This window comes from Peromyscus leucopus, chromosome 11, assembly GCF_004664715.2.
Source record: "Peromyscus leucopus breed LL Stock chromosome 11, UCI_PerLeu_2.1, whole genome shotgun sequence".
NCBI lineage: Eukaryota > Metazoa > Chordata > Mammalia > Rodentia > Cricetidae > Peromyscus > Peromyscus leucopus.
The window spans coordinates 2,594,779-2,616,439 of record NC_051072.1 but is presented as its reverse complement, the minus strand read 5'-3'; the positions used below and the strand labels follow the sequence as shown (position 1 = coordinate 2,616,439).

Below are 21,661 nucleotides of genomic sequence, written 5' to 3'. Positions count from 1 at the left end.
GGGATCTCTCATGGGCCCCCATCTGTGAGTTCACATGTGCATTGCATCTCCCCAGGAAAATGTTTTGTCACACAGCAGGTGTATGTATTGTGTGTGTGTGTGTGTGTGTGTGTGCGCGCACATGTGCATAGGTGCCCCGAGAGCGTCAGAGTCCCTGGAGCTGGAGTCACAATCTTTTGTGAGCTGCTTGCTATGGGTGCTGGGAACCAAACTTGGGTCCTCTGCAGAGCAGCAAGCTCTCATATTGCTGACCCACCTTCTCTCTGGCCCCTGGAGTGTCAATATTGATATTTCCATCCAGTCCCCATCTACGGCCCCGCGTTGGTGAGACCTTTAAGTAAAAAGACAGTCTATCATTAATTGCTGAGTTCTTGAGTCAGAATCACGTGTGACATCTTACACTCGTGAATGACAAGGAAGGACTGCAGAAGAGAGGCAGGCCTGCGAAGTTCACTGAAAAGTACAAAAGCAGTTCCCTGCAGCCAGGAGGGGGACTTGAAAACAAGCAGCTGGTTGCTGTTGCCTTTTCTCTGAGGGTGGTTGACTTCTGACTTTTGGCTTTAAGTACATTCTTTTATGTGTTTCAAAGAAGCCTGGATCCAGTCATATGTAAATTGTGAGTTGATATGAACTTGATCTTCTTTGGCTAATGTGAATGTAGATGGAGAATACCGATTGTCTGTTCGCTCTGGTGGGAGTGCTCAGGCTCAGGGAAGCCCAGTGAAAATTTCCAACAGTGAGGAAGAACCAGCCAATGAAGAAGAGAGCGAAGGCTGAGATCAGCTGGCATGGTGATGTGTGGTGAAGTATGATATCCCCCAATATACTGTGTTCCCCAATAAAATGTACCTGAGGATCAGAGGAAAAAGCCAGCCACTATAGTCAACATAGAAGTCAGGCAATGGTAGCACACTCCTTTAATCCTATCACTTGGGAGACAGGGATCTGTCTGGATCTCTGTGAGTTCAAGGCCACACTGGGAAAAGAGCCAACCATGGTGACACATGCCTTTAATCTCAGCACTAACAATAAGAGGTCTGGAGGTCTGTACAGACGGACAGGAAGTGACAGAGCTGGACAGGAAGAGGAAGTGATGTAGCTGGCTGAGAGAGCAAATGGGGAATCAGAACAGAAAAGCATATAGGTGTGGGTATACAGGAAATAGCTCTCTTTTGAAACTGAGGTATCGGTAAGGTGAGGTTAGCTTGTAGCTTTTCCTATTCCTCTGGACTCTCAGGTTTTCATCCATATATCTGGCTCTGGGTTTTTATTTAATAAGACCGTTCAGCAAATTCGCCTGAAGTGACGAATCCACACAATTGGTATTTCTGTTCTGAGCCCATCGACTAGGCAGAGTTTATGGTAAAACCTGGTCTAGGAAATGACTTCTGGTTCCACCAGGAGGTAGATGTGTTATCCTTGGGCCTGTATACAAACCTTGCCTTTATACAAAGCTTGCTCCTAACTCCAGTTGAAATACACAGTGTGCTGAGTAATGCCACATGCCCAGGGAAGGATTGTGCTGGGAAAGAAAGCAGGAGGTCCATGGTGAGGCTTTAGATGAGAAAGTCAGGGGAGGTGCCATGGAGATGAGTTCTAGAATCAAGACCCTAAAGAAGATGGGAGCAAGCCATGCTGGCCCAGGAGTTCCAACCCATCCCCACCCCTGTCTTCAAGTCCATCCTTGGAGGTGGGCAGAGTTATTCCTAATCCCTTCCTCTGGCCCCAAACCTGTTGGCCTCTCCCCCAGACAGCCTTAGCTCCTGCACCACAGGTTCCCACAGCCTGTCCTTGCTGCCAGTCCCCAAGGTGGCCTTCTCACAAGGTCCCACTCACCTCCCACCTAATTCCCTTTCCCCTGAATCCTCCTCTTGGTATGTAGAGAGGGTGGAGGCTGGCCTTCTGTGTGAACACCTGGAGTCCCCTCAGGCCTGCCACAGTCTCCTGAAGCCTTGTCCTTTGTCCCTTCTTGAATTCCAATCCCTCAGGATTCTGGCTGGCTTCACTCACCCCTCCTCAGGGTCCTTTTGCCTCAGCCACTCACTCAGACTGCCCAGAGACAGCCTCCACTTCCACCTTCTCCCTACCTCAACCAGAGTAGCATACGGACAAGCCCAAACGAGTGTCCACCTCCCTGATCTTGTTTATCTGTGAGGACAGAATGGTTGTAGACCTGACGTCCCTCTTCAGGTAGGCTGGCTGAAACTGCTTGGGTCTTTGGTGGCTTGCCAGAGTCATACCAGACAAACTCTTAACTTCATGATGATCCCATCTGCATAATAAACAATTCAACCCCGTGGTCCAAGACAACAGCCAAGGCTGTGGCTGAGAAAAAAAGAAATTAAAAAGAAAAGAAGCAGAGCCTTCATTCCAGGAAATCTCCGTACTCCCAGAAAGACAAGACTCGCCTTCGCTTTTATTAACCTATCCCCTCCCCAGACTAGCCTCAACTCACGGCAATCCTCCTGGCTTGGCCTACCCAAGTGTTGGGATTGACAGAGGGAGCTGTGTCTGGTTCCCCTCATTTTCTTTTTAGCCTGTATCTGTAACCACCATTGTTTCCTATGCCTGCTCCTCTTCCTCCTCCCTCCTCCCTTACGGCTCAGTCGGTGCTCCACTCTGTTACTGGTTCTGAGAAGGGGAAAAACAGGTCCGGTTTGAAGGCAAAGACCGATGCAGCCAGCCTCGTGCAGAGCACGTGAGCAGGTATGCCTCACGAGCTGCACCCCGTCCTTCATTTGCTTATTTAAAAATAGGTTTGAAAATTGTGAAAGTACTCCCTGCTTCTAGGGGACCCTAGCCAGTGCCCCGGTCTGTAGAGAACGAAAAGTCTTCCCCTCGCCCTTTGCACCTGCGGCTGCTTCACGCCCTGCTGCCTGCCTCTGTCCCCTCCACGGCTCCCCAGGAAGCCCAAAGCTGCTTTTTGGTTCAACTCTGTGAGTTCTGTGCACATCTCCAGCTTGGAGCCTTGTGTGACCCTGACCGAACCCCCTTGTCTCTCTGAACAGTGAGAAAAATGCAGACTCAGGTCATCTGGACTCAGGCCGATGGCCATGCTTTAGTCGCCCAGGTCTGTTGGGGCTCTGAATATTCCTGTTGTCCTGAGGTCGCCTGACAGAGAGGGGAACGGGTCCATTCCCTCCCACAGGACTGCAGAGGAGCATGACTGCCGATCTTGGCTTAGATAGCGACTTCCCAGATTCCTGAGTGTCGACAGCCCCGACTGTGTGTGTGCCCCTGACTCAGAAATGTCCAATGAATGAGTAATGAAGGGACAGCTGAGCAATTCCACCTTCTCAAGCAACCTGCCCTCCTACCCAGCAGGCCAGCAGAACCCCCCACCAACCCCCCCACCCCCCGCAGAGAATTCTTGGGACTCAGGAACCAGTGTCCTCGCTTGAGACAGGAGCCAGACTGAGAACTCACAACTCTGGGTTGGAACTTTCTTTTTGCACAGTGGCTTCTCATTTTATGCCCGTAAGATCTCTTGAACAACTTACCAGAACATTCCTGCGTTTTATTTTGAGGACCAAAAATATCCCATCAATAAAGATAAATATGCCCACGATCTATATTCTCCCATCTTAATCTGTAAGCACTCCGGCTTTGGAGCCCAGCAGATGCACCGTCCCCTCTCCCGGGCACATTTCTTTCCTTGCTGATTTCCTCGCTCTCCCTCCCTCAGTGACTCATTCCCACATTCCCTGCAGGCAGCTGGCTCCCTGGCCCTCCCAGCCTGCAGGGATGCCTCAGGGACTGGCTCCCCTTGAGACTTGGCTCTGCATTACAGGGAGACCTTTTATACTCCTTTCCCTCCTGAGCAGCCACCTCGCGACTCTTATTAATTAAGCGCTGATTTATCGTCTATGTCTTTCTTCCAGTGTCCACTGCAGGCAGGGGAGGATGGAAGAGTGGCCCGGCATGGCTTGCTTACAGTTGCTCAGGGTGGAAGCTGTCTGAGCTTGCAGCTTCCTCCCGAGGTAAGTAGCTAGAATTCTGAGAACCACTGCACCTTCGTATCCCTAAGACAGGGAGCGTTGGCAGGTACTCCTCAAGAGGGAGAATGCTCCTGAGAAGAACAGGGCCCCAGTAAAGCCCTGTAGAGAACTAGTGTTACTAAGATGGATCTCAAGACAAGCCAGGCGGGGCGGGGCTTTATTACTCCAGGAGGAGGCGTGGCAGATAGACAGTGGCTGGCTGGCTGGCTGGTTGAGTTGGTCACCGTCGGAGTCAGAACATACGCAAGTCAATCCCGTGCCTCCTCTACCTTCACCGAGGCCTAATATGTGTGCCCCGGGGATGCTGGTGCTGAGGATGGTTAAGAGGACAACTATTGTTGTCACAGATGGCCAGCAGGCTGTCCCTCCCCGATCCCCCACCAGTCTCCAAAGAGCTCAGTGAAGTTCTCCCAACCATCTGAAAGAAATAGGTCTTTCAGGCACATGCATGAAAACATACCTATGCAGACATGCATCCACACGCACTCTTTGTAAAGACTTCGGATGTTTTACATCCGCCGCTCATCCATCTCTCTGGTGCCAGTGAATTATCTGCCTGCCCCAAAGCAGCCAGCACTTGAAGATGAAGACGGTGGTATTCTACAGCACCAGTATGTTCCTGGGGATGTGGAAAAGATGGGCTTCAGTTCGACCTAGCCACAGAGGTCTGTGGGGACAGATGGCTGAGCATTTATAATTGATAATAACTCTCTGTGTGGTTATTTGGGGAGTGGCTCCACCTACAGATCCCCCCTCCCGGGGCTCATACTGACCACCCACCCCTTTCTACACCTTATCACCATGAGCACATCAAGGTTCAGAACCGTGTTCTCATCTATGGGCCTTGGAGTTTCTACTGCAGCACATACCCAGCCCAAGATTTGTGTGTGTCCCGTAAAACACAAGAACTGGAACAGTCATGGAAGTTCCATCATGTGGTGGTGAGGAATGTGGTTGGGGAGAGAGAACAAGTGTTTTCTTAACCATTGACTACATGAGGTAGTTGTGGCCTATTCATACAGTGGAGCACTATGCAGCAATGAAATGGATGAGCCCTGCTGCACACGACATGAATGGACGCCACCATCCTAAGTTTATCCCCAAAAAAGCCAAGCACAGAAAGTCACGTGATGCATGATTTCATTCGCATAGCATTTAGGGACTCAATCAGAACTAATACTTGGTATAATAGTTCTGATTACTAATTAGTTCTGATTACTAAAACCTAGTATTAGTAATCCAATAGTGTCTACCTCAGAGGAGGTAGAAGTGACTGGGACAGGGATGTTTAGGGAACCCTGAGAATGTGTGATTTGTTGAGCAGCGGTCATGCAGCTGAGCTCAGGATGACAACTGTCAATCTATGCACTGGTGGCTTTTCTGAAGTATGTGACACTTCCAGTCAGCTTTTAAAAGCTTAGTCTTTCATGCCTGTCTCTACTTTCAGAGCTGTCAAAGGAGGCTGAGAAGGGCAGTGCATGTAAAGGGTGAAACCCATAATTCACTAAGCACTGGATTTGTAGCTGTTACTAATTAGTACTCAGCAAACATCTGGGCAGTTAAGCTGTACTTAGCCAAGCTCCTTCCCATTCTGAACTCCTTCAGTCTCCATGGCCAGAGGCCTGCCCTTCCAAGAGCCACCGTGGCCCCCCATCATACTGTTCCCCCTGCATCCCCAGCCTCTGGGGAGCATGGTGCCTCCATCCCACCTAGCAGTTCAGAAGGACCCCCTCCAGGTCCCTGGCCTCTGCAGAGAGGGTTCCCTGAACTGTCATGGGACCACCTAGTCATTCCTCCGTGTCTGAGCCGTAATTGTGACCCATGACATTTCTACTCTCAGCTTCTTCAAACCAGACATCAGATTAGGAATCCCCACTCCGTGTGTCCCTCAGACTTCCTGCAGTGCACTGAGCACAGAGAACAGCACAGGGCATGAAGATGCCCCTGAGGGCTTCTCCATCTTTGCGGAGCCCTCAGGAAACAACATCCAGAGGCGGGAGGAAACTGGAGAGGCAAAGTGAAGCTGCTCCATGAGGAAACAGACCTGTGAAGCCTGGGTACAGGGGAGAGGAGGGAGGGGAGGAGAGAGGAGAGGAGGGGAGGGGAAGGAGAGGAAAGGAAGGGAAGGAAAAAGAAGGGAAGAAGGGAGGAAGGGAAGGGGAGGGAAGGGAAGGGAAGGAAGGGAAGGGAAGAAGGGAAGGGAAGGGAAGGGAAGGGAAGGGAAGGGAAGGGAAGGGAGAGAATAAACAAACAAATGAGGTAGCAAAGTCATCTGTCCTTCCTGCCTGAGGTGACAGTGCCCTGGCTCCATTCCCTTCTGTAACATCTTTTCTATACTGAGGTTAAGGCAGACTGGGCTAGGACAGGCACTAAATCTGCCGTTACTGGTGTCTTCACAAGAAGAGGACCATTTGGACACCGTCACACAGATGCTTACATGGTGGAGAAGGTCCTGGCCCTGCTTAGCATTATGTCAACTTGACACACGCTAGAGTCATTTGGGAAGAGGGACTCTCACCTGAGAAAATACCCCCATAAGATCTGTCTGTAGGCGAGTCTGCGAGACGTTCTCTTGGTTAATGATGGATGTGGATGGGCCCGGCTCACTGTGGGCAGTGCCATCTCTGGGCAGGTGGTCCTGGGTAGTATCGAAAAGCAGACTGAGCAAGCCTTGAGAAGCAAGCCAGTGAGCTGGTAAATGGCACTCCTCCATGACCTCCGCATCAGCTCCTGCCTCCACCTTCCTGCCTTGCATTCCTTCCCATGACTTCCCTGCATGACAGACTACAAGCTTTCAAAGAAACCCTTTCCTCCCCAAGTTGCTTTTGGTCATGGTGTTTATCACAGCAACAGACACCCTCACCAACACAGCCCTGCAAACACAGCCCAGGGCTAGCGTGATGCTTCCCAGCAAGAGTGTGCCAGGAGTTAGAGGAGCGAGGAGGTCCTCCCTTCAGCCTTCGGAAAACACGTGGTCTCTGAAGCTGGGAGATGGGTAGTATCTGGGATCTAACATCGTTTCTGGCACTGTGGTATGGTAACCCGGGAAACTGACAATTACCCATTATTCACTGAGATCTGAAATAGCTCAGAAGTGAGGCTGAGGGCCTGGAGTCAGGTAACCAGGCGTTTCTGCTGTGGTAAGGAAGCACACAACTTACCCCCAAAGCAGAGTTTTACAGAGGCACAGTAGGCTTCCCTGTCCCCAGCATTCAAACGGCCGGTTTTTCTCTCAGGAGTGTGTACATGTCCTGAGCCCGCTGACTTCCGAACTTAACTCACGTGTATGTGGGAGGTTGGTGAGCCATGACTTGTAACTGTTTGATGGAGACACGATTCCACATTCCATATAAATGTCTCACAATTATACATTAATAAGCACCTTCATTCATAACCTGAGAGACGTTCACCTTTTGGTTTCACTTCCTTCTTGGCAAAGCAGCGTTACTGAGATTCACAGACTAACTCTTGTTTCCACCAGACTCATTGCCAGGCTGTTGCGTCCCAAATGCGCCTTCATCCTTACGTCCTGTGTGTGTGGAGGGGGCATGCTAGAGTATGGACAACAAGCAAGAGAAATTCGATGAAGCATAGTCAGTATCCCTAGCTAACTAACGTACACACACGCCCCTCCGTTTACGGTGGGGTCACCATGCTCCTCTGCACCCACGGTAAGGTAAATACAGTGAAAATGCCCTTTAACCCACCAGCACCCAGCTCAGCAGCACCGCTCACTTGTTCGCTTGCTCACTTCTGAGTCCTGGTTCACTGCTGCAGTTCCCAGCCCCGTGAGGGAGGGCCATTTCATGCTCAGCCCATTGAGAGATGGCAATTCCAAGCCGTTTCCAGGGAAGAATGCACATCCGTTCCATACAGCTGCTATGCTGAAAACTCCAAGTTGAACTAGCGTCAGGTTGTCACGATTCCACAAATGTAGGTAGGACCCAGCATCTGACCATCTTCATGGTCTTCTCAAAGAGGACAAGAGAACAGGGGTGAAGGTGGGGTTTGAGAGTGTCTCACAAAGGCTTGGTCCCACTGCAGAGGTGTTGGGATGAGGCAGAGTCCAGGGGAGCTGTGGAAGCATCTCCCTTCGAGGGAGTGAAGTTGTTCTCATGGACCCCAGTTAGTTCTTATCCTATTTTGTTATAAAGAACCGACATGCTGCTCAGCAGCTGGATGGCTTCCGGTCTGTGGTGTGGTCTCTTTCCCTCAAGTGATCCCCAATCATCTTGATATCATCCACTATTAGTTCCTAACAGAGCCACACTGATGCCCATGTATATGCTGTGAACCAAATCAAAACGTGTGTGTGCTTGCGTGTACGTGTGCGCGTGCGTATGTGCGCATGCATATGTGTGTGTGTGTGCTTGCGTGCATGCATGCGTGTGTGTGTGTGTGTGTGTGTGTGTGTGTGTGTGTGTGTGTGTGTGTGTGTTTCTGGGGAGCCAACCCAGGCACCACACCCCTACACTCTACCACCAAACTGTACCATCTACCCAAACCTCCTTCTTTTAATTTATTGTCTTTTGTTTTGTTCTTGCTTTTAGAGGTGTTAGGTATCTCAAGCTGACTACAAACTTCTCTGTAACAGAGAATAAATAGCCTTGAACTCGAGCTTTGGAACCTCCCACTTCTTCCTCCTGAGTCACGGGAATACAAGTGTGACCACCATCGCCAGCTGTGCCTCTTGCTTGCCAGACAAGCACTCCACCAACAGCTATATCTCCAGCCCCAAACTTCTTTTATTGGTAAATGCTCAGCATCAGGTATTTTGTTATAGCACTGGGGAAAAAATTAACATGAGGAGGGTGTTGAAGACAGCATCAACAATTTTTGACACTGTTTCTTGTCATATATGGATTCATGCAAAAGGATGGATTATCTTGGTGTATGTTGTGCAATTATGCCAGAAATTCTTGATTTAAGTAATAGTTGAGTCAAAATATTTTAAGAAGGATTTTTGTGTGTTTATAGTTTGTATTTCCTGAAGACGCACATTCTCGGCAGCATGTGAGGTCGGACAGAACTGGAACCATGAGATCTGTCACCTGCAAAGTGTAGAAGGTTCTACTTGATTCAGCTGTTTCCCGGCACCAAGTTTCCAACAACGAAAGCCGCCATTTGTCTTGGCAGAGGAACTCTGAAAGTCTGCATTCTGACAACTGGCAAAGTCCTTTGGAGAGGGATTGGACGGAAAGCTGAAACAGGTGTGTAGCCAGTCCAGATTTTCAATCAAATAATTATTCGATCAGTTATCTCACCACAGGAAGCTTTGGGTCTTGCAAAAGATTAAATCACCTCCTCTTCCTTTTCTCTTATTTAGGATGAAAAAAAAAACAATAAAGGAAACTAAGCATTGAATTTGTTTAGGTACAAATGTACTAGAAACAGTTAGGACAAATCTCTGTTTTTTTTGGAGAAGCCACGTGACACATGCTATACAGAGCCTGGCACTGGGCCTCAGAGCGGACTGCATGGCAAGGGCATAGGTCTGAACCCCAGCACCACCACTACCATCACACACACACACACACACACACACACACACACACACACACACACGCACACACACACACACACACGACAGAGATAGAGAAACAGAGATACAGAGACAGAGATAACGACAGAGATAGAGACAGAGAGAGGCTGTGAACGGTCATCAAGAAGGGAAAAGAGACTAGAGAGCAGTTGACAGGATAATCCTAGCATTTATTTGGAGGAAACCTTGTTGAGGGGGTCCCTAAAATTTAGATCACTGTGTGCTCACCATCTGGGGTGCTTATAGGCAGAAAGGGGGTTGAAATTTCCCTTTCACCCCAAGTTTTGCTATTGCTAGGGGTAACCAACAAACAGTCAGTTAGACATTAGATGGTCCACAAGTATCTTTCCCAGTTGGCCACTGCTGGGGCCCATGGAGCAGGAGGGCAAGAGACTAGACGCATGAGTCATTTCAGTTCTGGGGCCCAAATTACTGTAGTTATGGGAACTGTTACAGTTAACCACACGGAGGAGCCCCACAGAGTGCTGTGGCCCCAGATAATGGATTGTGGGGGAAAGTGTGGTTTTCTTGGGTCTTGGAGATTATCACAAAAGCTCATGTTTTTGAAGTGACGTGAACATTATTCAAATAAACTCGACCAAGTAGGAAGTTTCAGAAAGAGAAGAGGGGGAGGGGAGGGGAACAGGACAGGGACAGGAGGGAGGAAGAAAGGACACCACACACACACACACACACACACACACACACACACACACACTAATGGAGTCTTGGTTGACTGTGCATCAGAAGTGCTGGGCTTTGCAGAGACAGTGAGGAAAACCAAAAGGAAGTGCTCACCTCTGGTCCACACTGCATCCGGCTTGGTGCTCTCATTCAAAACCTGGGCTGTGTTAATCAATTGTATGAGCAGCTGTCAGCCCCTCCCCCCATGACTGGCCTTGTTGAGCAGGGATCTGAAAGCCAGAGGAGAATGCTGGTCCACAGACAGTTGTTAAAGGGCCAAGGACATCGTTACCTGCTGCGTGAGGCAGGCGCCCTATTCAGGGAATCCTGGAGAAAAGGCAGACAGCTGGCAACTCCTGAACATGATTTTTCAATACACCGTATTATATCAGACAACTACACCCCCCATTAACATATTCAGATCCCACACTGAGCCATGAATATTGGGAATTGTTACTAAAATTATCTTTTATGTACGTTTTCAGCTTCAAAACTTAAAAGACAATGTTCTTTAAATAAATGTTGTTGGGGGATGGGGGAGCCCTTTCATTGAACGCGTATCCAGGCTGATATGGGGGCGCATTTCCAGCTGTCACCTTACTCTGAAGTTCATCAACACTCTCCCCACTTTCTCTACTACCCCATCTGTGCTAGGAAATATCTCCAAGGAGAATTTCCGAAGTTTGGCCTTCTGCAAAAGACAACTTCCCGAAGGTCACTGCGAAGTCCCCTTTTGTGGCCTGCTGAGAGTGTCTATTGACCTTTGCCCTCCTCTGCCTAACTAGATTTCCATTTGAGTTCACACCCTCCTCCCTGGGGAGCCCAGGCAGGGCCAGGACTCCAGAGGATCCTTGCCGAGATAAACATGATGTGCAATCCAGAGGCTGTCGACCATCCTTTTTACCCAGCCCCTGCAAACAAGCCCACCCTTTCCCACTGTGTGAGACAGGGAAGAGGCTATGACTCTGTCAGACCTCAGAGGGAGAAGGGCTTGGGTAAGATTGTCGGTACAGAAGGGACAGTAGAGTGACAGGCAGGGCTGACAGTGCCTAGCTCTGTATTCATGCCATAGTTAAAGTATTTGCCAGCATGCAACAAAAATAAAACATTGGGAAAAAAAATGAAGAATTTTGCTTAATCTGAATTTGGTGCCAGGAGGTGGGTGTGTCCCAGGAATAAATTTTAGCTAAATGCTAAAATCCCTTGACTAGCAATGATGGTGTCTTCTGGCCTCCCATTCTTTTCAAATGGTAATGGACACTGAACTTGGAGTCTTGTGAACTGGTCAAGCACTTACACTGAGTACATCAGTAGAATCGTTTTATTCTGCGATGCCTCTAGGTTGTGCAGTCTTGGCCAAGCTATGTAGCCTAGACAGGCCTTACACCCCCATCCTCCTGCCTCAGCCTCCCAAATAGCTAGAATTACATGTGTGTGCCATCAGGCCTGGCTCCACTTCAGAAACTGGCATATTTGGTTATGTTCTTGCAACACAGTTAATTAAGCTCCCTTCAATTATATCATAGGAAACGGGCCATATGTGCACTGTGATAGCTCTATGGGATTTGGTAGGAAATGTTCTAGAATACACTGCGTAATTCTTGAGATTTTTTTTAAGTTAAAAAAGAATAAGAGGAAGAAGAACCATCTTGGGCTGAAGATGGTGTTAATCTCACTGACCAAGAATAAGACCACTACCAGAGTTTTAAGCCAAATTTGAAGGAAGCTTTCATTAAATACTGGGCTCTGGCCAGGTCCACACTCAGGTTCCTGGGAAAATGACCCTGAGTCTTGGTTTGCAGCAGCTTAAGAAGGAAAACCCATAATTCACTGCATTTCCCATCAGGTCCAATCAGGGACAAGCATTCATTCTGACGTACCTCCAGCCTACGTCTAGTCAGGGGCAAGCGTATATCCTGGTGTATTTCCTACCTGTGAAACCGCACCCACGTGTGATCAAGCACATCCGGCATAGCTAGGTCAAACAAACTTGTTTAGGGGAGTGAAAACTTGTGGCTTGTGATCTCCCATAAACAATAGCCCCCAGCACTTCAGGAACTTGAGCAAGAGACTTGCAGATCAGAGACAGTTTTGTTTCATGGATCTCTTCGGCATAGTAATTAAAACTTAAAATGTAACTTCAGCTCTGGCAGTGATCCCAGTGAAATGAGCCAGCCTACCCTCTCTGTGAGCCATAACTGAGTCGTGACTGGTACATCTGACTGTGGAGGGTTGTCGGGTCGACCGTCCCTTCGAAGTGGGAACCCTTTCCAGCCACCAGTCCTTTTCACCTGCATAGACTGCTCCGCACCCAAGGGATGTGGATCCACCTCACACCAAGTGAGGGTTCAACTCCCCGTGGGTGGAAAAGATGGAAAATTAAACTGTTTCTTTCAAGACTTAGAGATGTGTGTTTCAATCCGAAAAACCACAGAGGAGGTTAAGGAGCTGGTGAGAACTTGAGGGAAAGGGGGTCATTCCAAGGAAGGAGAAATAGAATCTGGCGTTATAAAGAGATGAGGGGGAGACTAGACTGGAGGATTAGATAGGAAGAGGGTGGGAGAGAAGGACATGGGGAGGGAAAACAGCACTAACGGCCATTTGAAAACCCATGTAGAAACCTACTACTCCTAAAATATATGCTATACGAAAGGAATTTAAATGAAGTCCACATATAATGAGGGAGACAATGCCCCAACTAGAGTTTTGTTTTGATTTTTGTGTTTTGGCTTTTGTTTTTGGGGGCTTAAGGAGAGATCAAGAACATGAAGTTGGGTGGGTAGGGAGGTGGGGAGGATCTGAGGAGTTGAGGAGGGGAAAGAAAATGATCAAAATACATTGTTCAGGAAAAAACGGTGTCTGCATTGAGCACATGGAGACACTTGCCACGGGCCTTGCTCCCTAAGCAATGCAGTGCAGTCGCTGTGAGCAGTGACCTGTAGTGTGTTTTATAAATCACCTAGAGGTGATCCGAGCTCTGCAAGAGGATATGAAGAGGTTACATGCCAACACTGCACTTTTTTGGTTTGTTTTGGGAGACAGCGTCTCACTCATTAGCCCAGGCTGGCCTACAACTCAGAGTGATCTTTCTGTCTCAGCTTCCTAGTGCTTAGTTTTGCTTTGAGATAGGATCTTACTAAGGTATGTAGGCAGGCTTTAAACTTCTAATCCTCCTGCATCAGCGTCCACGGCTGTAGCTGGGGTTAGAGGCCTGTGCGTAGGCCCAGCTCTTAGATGTACCTTTGCTGAGTTCACGGTGTCATTTACATCACAATTTTAAATACTATTGAAGGAAACCATGTGATGTGGTGATACGCTGTGCACCCCAATAACGCTTACCTGGGGATCGGAGGACAGAGCCAGCCACTAAGTTAGACACAGAGGTCAGGCCGTGGTGGCGCACACCTTTAATCCTAGCACTCCGTCTGGATCTCTGTGAGTTCAAGGCCACACTGGGCTACATGAGAGAAGCAGAACCAGGCAGTGGTGACACACATCTTTAATCCCCAGAAGTAAGATGACAGGACACAGAAAGGTGTATAAAGCATGAGGAAACAGGAACTCCCTCTCTCGGGGCTGAGGATTTCGTAGAGGTAAATCCTGTTCTGCTTCTCTGATCTTTCAGCTTTCATCCCAGTATCCGGCTCTGGGTTTTCTGTTAATAAGACCTTTTAAGATTCATGTTACAATATGGTGTACTGTGTGTGGAAGGGCTGGGGGAGGGGCAGTGGTGTTAAGGACTCTGAGATTGTCCTACTGGGGAATCTAGAAGCAGAGAAACCCTAAGTCATTTGGATGCCTTAGGTGCCCAACCAAAAATAACCAGACGCTCATAGAATATTAATACCTGACAAAGAGAGCAAACCGGAATTTGATTTGTGGGGAAAGGAAAGTCCTTTAACTTTTATAGAATTTGTCTATTTTGAAAGAAATGAGTAATAGAACTGATTTCCATTCATCTGCACCTTCCCATCGTGCTGCTTCTGATGATGATGATGATGATGATGATGATGATGATGATGCACAGGTCTCACCTCTCGGCAGCCCCAGGGAGCATCACCCATCTGCAGACCTTACCTCACTAATCCTGATCCTGTGCCCAGGCACTGCGCCCATCTTAGCCCGACTTTCAAAAATAATCGAAACGCAAGTAGACATGACACCGAGTCTCCTGCTGTTTGTATTTAAGTGTTGGATGTGAACATGTACAGCAAGGATTAACTCGTCCAGGTTCTGGGTTGCAGGCAACAAAACTCACTGTAGCCAAGTGAAGCAGAAAATGGATTATTACGATGAGATTGAATAGCTTGCAGAATGTTTCGGGAGCTCCTGGTTCATAGGCTGACCATCCCAACACTTATTACCAGAGGGTTTTCTTTTTAAGATTATTTTTTTAAGTGTGTGTGTGTGTGTGTGTGTGTGTGTGTGTGTGTGTGTGTGTGTGTGGTGTGCACATGAGTGATGGAGCCCACAGAAGCCAGAGACTTCGGATCCCACTAGTGGAACCCTGGTGAACCCAGGGCTCTTCTTCCAGCCCCTGCTCTGCCCTTGGATGATGTCTCAGTTTTCATTTCTGTCTCTACCTCATGAACCCTCAAAACCAAGACACTGGCAGCAAAGCCCTTCCCTGGCTGGCCAGAGCTCCCTCTGCCAGGGCTTCACAGCTCACCACGAGGTCTCTAGCTTGGGAGCCCACCCACCCACCCCCAGCTGGCTGAGGCAAGCAGGGGGTGGGGGGGTGGCAATGGTGACGGTTCTGTGACAGTTCCGTGAGATGAGGCTGTGGGCATTGCAGGTTGCAGGAGGCAGAGGAATGGGTGATTTTGCAGAATCACCTCGGGGTGTGAAGATGGTGGGCTCCTCAGCACAGTGGAGTCCACTGAATTCTTGACTACAATCACCCCAACCCCAGCCACATCCCAATGAGATCCTTTCTGTGCAAGGGATGAACAACATTCATCCTGTTTAAATTCTATATATGTATGCTTTATACAGCCACCCCAAGCTTATTGTCAAATGTGTCCTGTTCTGGGGTGGATTCTACTGGGCTATTTTTAAATGAATGTTTGTTAGTGTGGGGGATAGGGAGCCGAGAGTGATCCTACAGCGATGCTTGCAGCCACTCACTGGAAGGAAACTGACATAAAATAATAAGGAAGAGCTTTAATTAAGCCTCAGAGCAGTGGAGCCTTGGCTGGGGTTGCTCCCACATCTGTCTAAGACTCAGCCATCACTCATCCCTCTGCCTGCTGCAGCCCCATGCGTGGGAGGCGTGGGAGAGTCTATTTGTTCCTTTCCCATCTTGCACAGCGTGTTCTTCTAGCAAGAAGTTCGTTCCCATCTTAGCACCGGGGTGTCCTAGATGATGTGTGCAGCTCAGAGTCACCCTAGGGGTATGGGGCACCTGCAGATGCCACCACCAAGATCAGAGGCCCCCAAAAGCCTTAGAAAGGAGCCTGATTCCTCACAGAGGTGCCAGGGACCTAAACACTCAGAGATTATCCAAAGGTGTTGGTCCCTGCTGAATAGACACACACACACACACACACACACACACACACAGACCCTTGTTCTCTACTTCTCAAACACACACACTCAGCCACACTTGTACACCCACATTCTTTTACATGCACACACTCATGCACACACTGTACACATTCATACTCGGACACAGTCCTTCATAGAAGACCCCAGGAGGAAGGGATGTGTGTATGAGAGAGACAGAGAACAGAGAGACAAAGAGAGACACACAGTGTGTGTGTGTGTGTGTGTGTGTGTGTGTGTGTGTGTTAGAGTATGATTGTGCACATGAGTGTTCCTGTGGTCATATATATATTATGTATGTATGTATGTATATATATTATATATATATATATATATATATATATATATATATGAGCAAGAAAGGATGTGAGAACGTGGGTGGCTGTGACATTCCGTGTAGGACTCTTAGTTAACGTAGGGAAGGCTATGATGGCCCCATACAGAGCAGGTGCTGGATTACATAAGAACTTATGTAAAAAGAGAAGGAAAGAAACCCTGGCAGGGATGGCTATACCCTGTTTTCTGTTCCTCCAGCACATGAACCAGGCAGCGATTGACAAGAGACCACATCCCTTTAGATTATCACGACACCAGGCCTCACAGAGTGCCTAGGCAAAGGCAATGAAGGCTGTCAGGGCTCAGGAGGACATGGTGAGTGACACACGGATTTTGCTGAATAATGTCTTATCTAAAATCAGAAGCAGACCTCCTCTTTTTAGTTAAGAATGCCAGTCACCAGAAGGTTCTGTGAAGCACATTTCAAGAAGCTGAAATGAGTGGGAATTAAGATGTCACCTGGGGGAGAGAGGTAGCTCAGAGGCTAAGAGCTCACAGTGCCCTTGCAGAGGACCCAAGTTCAGTCCCCAGCAGCCACATCAGGCAGCTCACAACCACCATTGATTCCAGCTCGAGGGGATATGATCCCCTCTCCTAGCCTCTAAGGGCAGCTGCACTCATGTGCACATACCCTCATACAGACCACAGGCACACGCATACTTCAAATGGAAACTCCGCCAGCTGGCAAGGGGATGATCTCAAAAGCGTCAAATGCTAGGGTGGGGTCAGCCTCAGTGAAAGCTGGCAAACAAAATGATAATGAAGCCAGGCTGGGGCACACTAATGTATTTAAGCTTAAGAAATAAAAAATCTGGAGGATGGAAATGATTATAGAAAAAGCTGCGTCCTTGAGATCTAGAGCCAGAGCTTGGGATAGGGTCAGAGGTCTTGGGGGGGGGGCGGTGCTGGGAGCAGGATCCTCCAAAGGGGCAGCTTGAAGCATAAGATGCGTTTTAAAACCTTCATTAGCCTCGTGACATGATTGTATTGGTTGAAAGTCAATTATTGGCTCCCTGTGAAGTAGCAAGTGGAAGTGATACCTGACTTTGGAGACTTTCCTCTGCAGCCCCTTTCCTGCTTGATCCTGAGGAGAGATGCTTGGAGGGAGGGCATGTTTTCTCATCTCTGATAGAAAACATGCTTTGGATCATTCATCTCCCCAAGGTCAGAGGTCAGAGGCATCGGAGCTACACTTTGAGTGGCAGCCACTTTCCATGTAGAGCTACAGTTCACCTGGAATGTGGCTGTTCTAAGTAGAAAGCTACTGGCCGCTGAACATGCAGAGAGAATTTTTAAGGCTTAGTAACAAAAATACGTATCGTTAGCTAATAAGTTTATGTTGGTTATGTATCGAAATGATAATCTTCTCAGTATTTTGGATTAAATAAATTATTATAACCCAAGAAAATCAATGACTAGTATACCATACTGTCACATTGTTGTTGATTGTCAACTTGATGGTAGTTAGAATCACCTGGGAGATGGGCCTCCAGATATGTCTGTGGGGGTTTATCTTGATTGTGTTAGCTGAGGTAGGAAGAATTGCCCACTGTGAGTGGCAGCATTCCCTAGGCAGGAATTCTAGGCTGTGTAAAAGTAGAGAAACTGAGTGGAGCACTAACATTGAGTGCATCTGTTGCTCTGTTCTCGACTGTGGATGTAACAAGACCAGCTTCCTAAGGCTCTTGGCACTCTAACTCCCTGTCATGATGCTCTGAAATACAGGAACCACACGCCAAAGTAAACTCTTCTCCCTTAAGTTACCTTCATCAGGGTATTTTACACAGCCACAAGAAAAGAAATAAAGATACATATACAATACATAAATTATGGCTATCCTATATAAATTGAAACATATAACCATTATACACTAACATTATATACAATAGGTATATAGACATTATACTATTTTATTAATATCTTATATTTGATTTCTTTTGTTTTGTTTCTATGATGCAGAGAATTGGACCCAGAGCCTCACACATGCCAGGGAATGCTCTATCACTGAACTACATCTCTACCCATACTTTATTGTCGCAGTATAGTATTGTGTGACACTACAAAGTATGTAAAGCACAAAAGTAATTGCACTTCAGTGTAAGAGACCAGGAGAGCAGGCTGTCATAGGGCAGCCTTTCCAGAGTCAAGCATCTCACCCTGGTCATGCCCACCACTCCCCATGAAGACTGGGTTTGCTAATGGGCAGCCTGATACTACCTTTATCCCTAAGATAAAATAGCATTAGATAAGCACACCCCCACAGCATCTGCCTGTGCAGGAGTGTCCCTGGTGCTACCCACCCCGTACCCAGGACCCTCCTGGGCCTATGTCAGAGAGGACCAGGAGCAGCCTCAGGTCTCCGGAGGGCCATCAGAGGCTGTTGGTCCTACCACATCGAGGTCCCCGGCCCAGGGGTTCCCTGCCGATTCAAGTGGTGACCTATGATCAGGGTTGTGTTTCTTCTGAGTGCTGGCTTCTCTTCCTGCCATCCTGGGTATGTTTCACAATGGCTCTCAGTAGCCACACAGCAGATATTATGTCCCCAAACAAACTTCCTGGGATTTATTACTGAGCTCACAGGGGTCTCTTTAAAGCGAGTAGCCTTCCAGAGAGGAATGCTTGCTATTCATTCCAAGTAGCCTATGGTGGACAGGAAAACAGAAAACACAGTTTGGGGGGTTAATTTAAAAAATACGAAATGAAAAGAAAAAAGAAAAAACTATGTTACATGCTTTTCTTCAGAAGACCTGGAACTGGCTCTGTTAAGGCCAGGGCCCAAGCTACCTGCTAGCCCTGGAGCTGAAACAAAAAGACTTCCCCAGAAAGTCTGATGTTCATGTCCCTCCAAAGTCCATGTGATGCTCTGATGGACAGAGAGAAGTTCCCTGCCAAGTCAGCTTTACACGTCTCTTCTCTGACACTGAGAGGAGATATCTATGATGTCCCAGCCCTACCCTCTCTCTCTCTCTGGGGGTGTTGAAAGTCATAGCTTGGTAAAACGCCCTTGGCGAGAACTCGGGGTGATTTTTTTGGGGTCCCACTAGAGAACCCCACTCACTGTGTCTCTTCCCCTACAAAGCTTAAAGATTTTCTGACATGCCAGTGTTCCGGGTGGGGACATCACACTATGGCCAGCCCCGTTCAAGTCCTTTCCAATTTCCTCCCATGGTTCTGGGTCCCCAGATTCCCAGAAGGACAGGTAAGGTGCTGGTTGGCCTTGGATTGAGAGGCCTGAGTGTGTCACCAGAGTTTCCATGGCAGGCTCTCAGTGAAGGCATGAAGAGTTCAGGGAAGGTGCCGGGAGGATCTTTAAAGAGGAAAAGGTGAGGAGAGAGACAAATCCCAGTGACTTCATCCTTTCTGTGTGTGGGATGCATTTCTAAAATGGCTTGCAGATCCCAAAGCCTCCTTGCTTTTTTTAGCGCATCAGTCCTGGTCCCAAATTAGCAACCCTTAATCTCCCTCCGCTCTAGTTCTGAGGGGACACTAAGCAGCCAGAGAGGAGGCCTCTCCTCGGCACATTGAGAGATCATCCGGCCAGGGTGGGAGGCTGCTCGTGTGGGATCCACACAAGGGGTGAGCTGCAGTGAGAAGGGTGGAGGCTGGGAAGCAGGTGGGACTGGGGATTGACTGCCATGGGGACTGTGCTCTGCACCCAGGCACTGGAACTAACCACGTTGTGGCTCTGTGGCCCTTTGCTCCGCTGCCCCGGGAAGAGGCTGCTGAGTTGGCTTGGACCCTTCAGCCATGGTTCCTGTTCTGGGTCCCTGTGGGGTGAGCTGGAAGAGTCTGTTTTAAAACAAACAAACAGCTAACAAAACGCAGCCAGAACAGAATCATTCTCCAAGTGCGAGGCAGGGGTTGCTTCTTTTAGCATGGCATCCCCACATGCCTATTTGAGCTGGGGGCACCAAGCAGAGGTTCCTGGCCCTGACTCGTGTATTCCTGTCCTGCAGATGCCAGAACACAATATCACAAGCTGGGTAGTGGACACCGGAATTCCAAATGTCAGTGACGCTGGACCCTGCAGAATTGGAGCGGGAAGACCCCATCCCTAGCCTCCTTCCACAAGGCCGGCCTCAGTGCACACCTCTGTGTTCCCTGTGGACACACCAACTGGGTCATTGCCATCCCTGGGCCCTTTCTCTCTATCCGTTGGTGGCTTCCCCTAGATATCTTCAAGACATGTCTTAAGGTCACTAGTCATATTGTGTTAGAAGCCACCCTCATCCAGTACAATCTCATTTTAACCAAAGACCCTATTCCAAATGAGGATCTTCTCAGTTATAAGTGGCCAGGAAGTCTGGGGATGCTACTCAATGCCATAGAAATAGTGACAGTCACATCCCGGGCCCAGACAAAAGATCTACCAGATTTCCTCTCCCTGTGTCTGGGCGGCATAAGCCCAGGCAGCACCTCCCTTATGGCAGCAAGAAGAGAAGGTGAGTGGAAACTGAGCCACATAAACATGAAGACCAACAAGGCCCTTCACAGCGTCCTCTAGGGGCACTACCTGGGGCTTCCTCCCCCGGCGGGATCTCCTGTCCCTGCCTAACCAGGAGACAGCTTCCCTTCTGGAATGTGTGTCTTTATTCATCATTTTCATTTATTTTTTGATAAAGGGTCTCACCATGTAGTTCCAATTGTTCTTGGCTCATGATGCTCCTGCCTTAGCCTCATGAGTGCTAGGATTTCAAGCCTTTACCACCAGGTGCTTGGAGCTAGAAGTGGCCACCAGAATGGATGTGTCTCTCATGATCCGGCACACAAGATCACCATCTTCACAGACACCACGGATTCCAGCATCCCATTCGAGCTGAAGCACACCATCAAGGCCATCCTCAAGTGGCCGCTGATGAGCAGCGGCTGTCCAAGGATGACCAGCTCCTTGATGACAGAAAAACTCTGGGGAGCGTGACTTCACCAGCCAGCCAGCGCAGCGGCAGCCCCAGCCACAGTGGGTCTGGGTTCTGAGCAGATGATGCCCTCAAAGCCCTGCACACGGAGACCTTCTCCAGCCCTCCAGAGCTTCCAGATGTGATGAAGCCACGGAGTTCTGGAGGCTGTGCCAGTGGACAAGCTGTACGGTGAGGCCCTAGGTCCACCCCCTGAGACCCATTCCCCTGATAAAAAGTATTTGCTGTCTAAACAAATAAGCAAGCCTGTGCCACCGTGGTTTAAACTGAATGACTGTATCATTATAGGATGCATAGTGCACTGCCTGGAAGATTTCTCGAGCTCGCGAGGGGCATCATTCTGCCACTCTCAGCTCTTTAATGAATTCATTACCCATATACAAACTTTGAAACTGTTTTTTGGACCTCAAACTGGATTAATCCCATTGTCATCCATCCCACGTTGAGATTCGAACAGTGTTGCTTTTTCACTTGATCTCATTAGTTTGTCCTCTCCGACCTCTCTGTCTCTACCTTTACACTGCATCGTGTGTGTGCGTGTGCGTGTGCGTGTGCGTGTGTGTGTGTGTGTGTGTGTGTGTGTGTGCAAGCATCCCCTTTCTATCAGGGCAGCAGGCAGACTGCATCAGACCCACCCTATT

At 48.6% G+C, this 21,661-nt stretch overlaps 1 pseudogene; it reads left to right on the top strand.

Annotated features, from left to right (window-relative positions):
- The window catches only part of LOC114701836, a 28,212-nt pseudogene extending 6,630 nt beyond the window's left edge, over positions 1-21,582 (top strand).
- Positions 21,583-21,661: the final 79 nt, after the last annotated feature.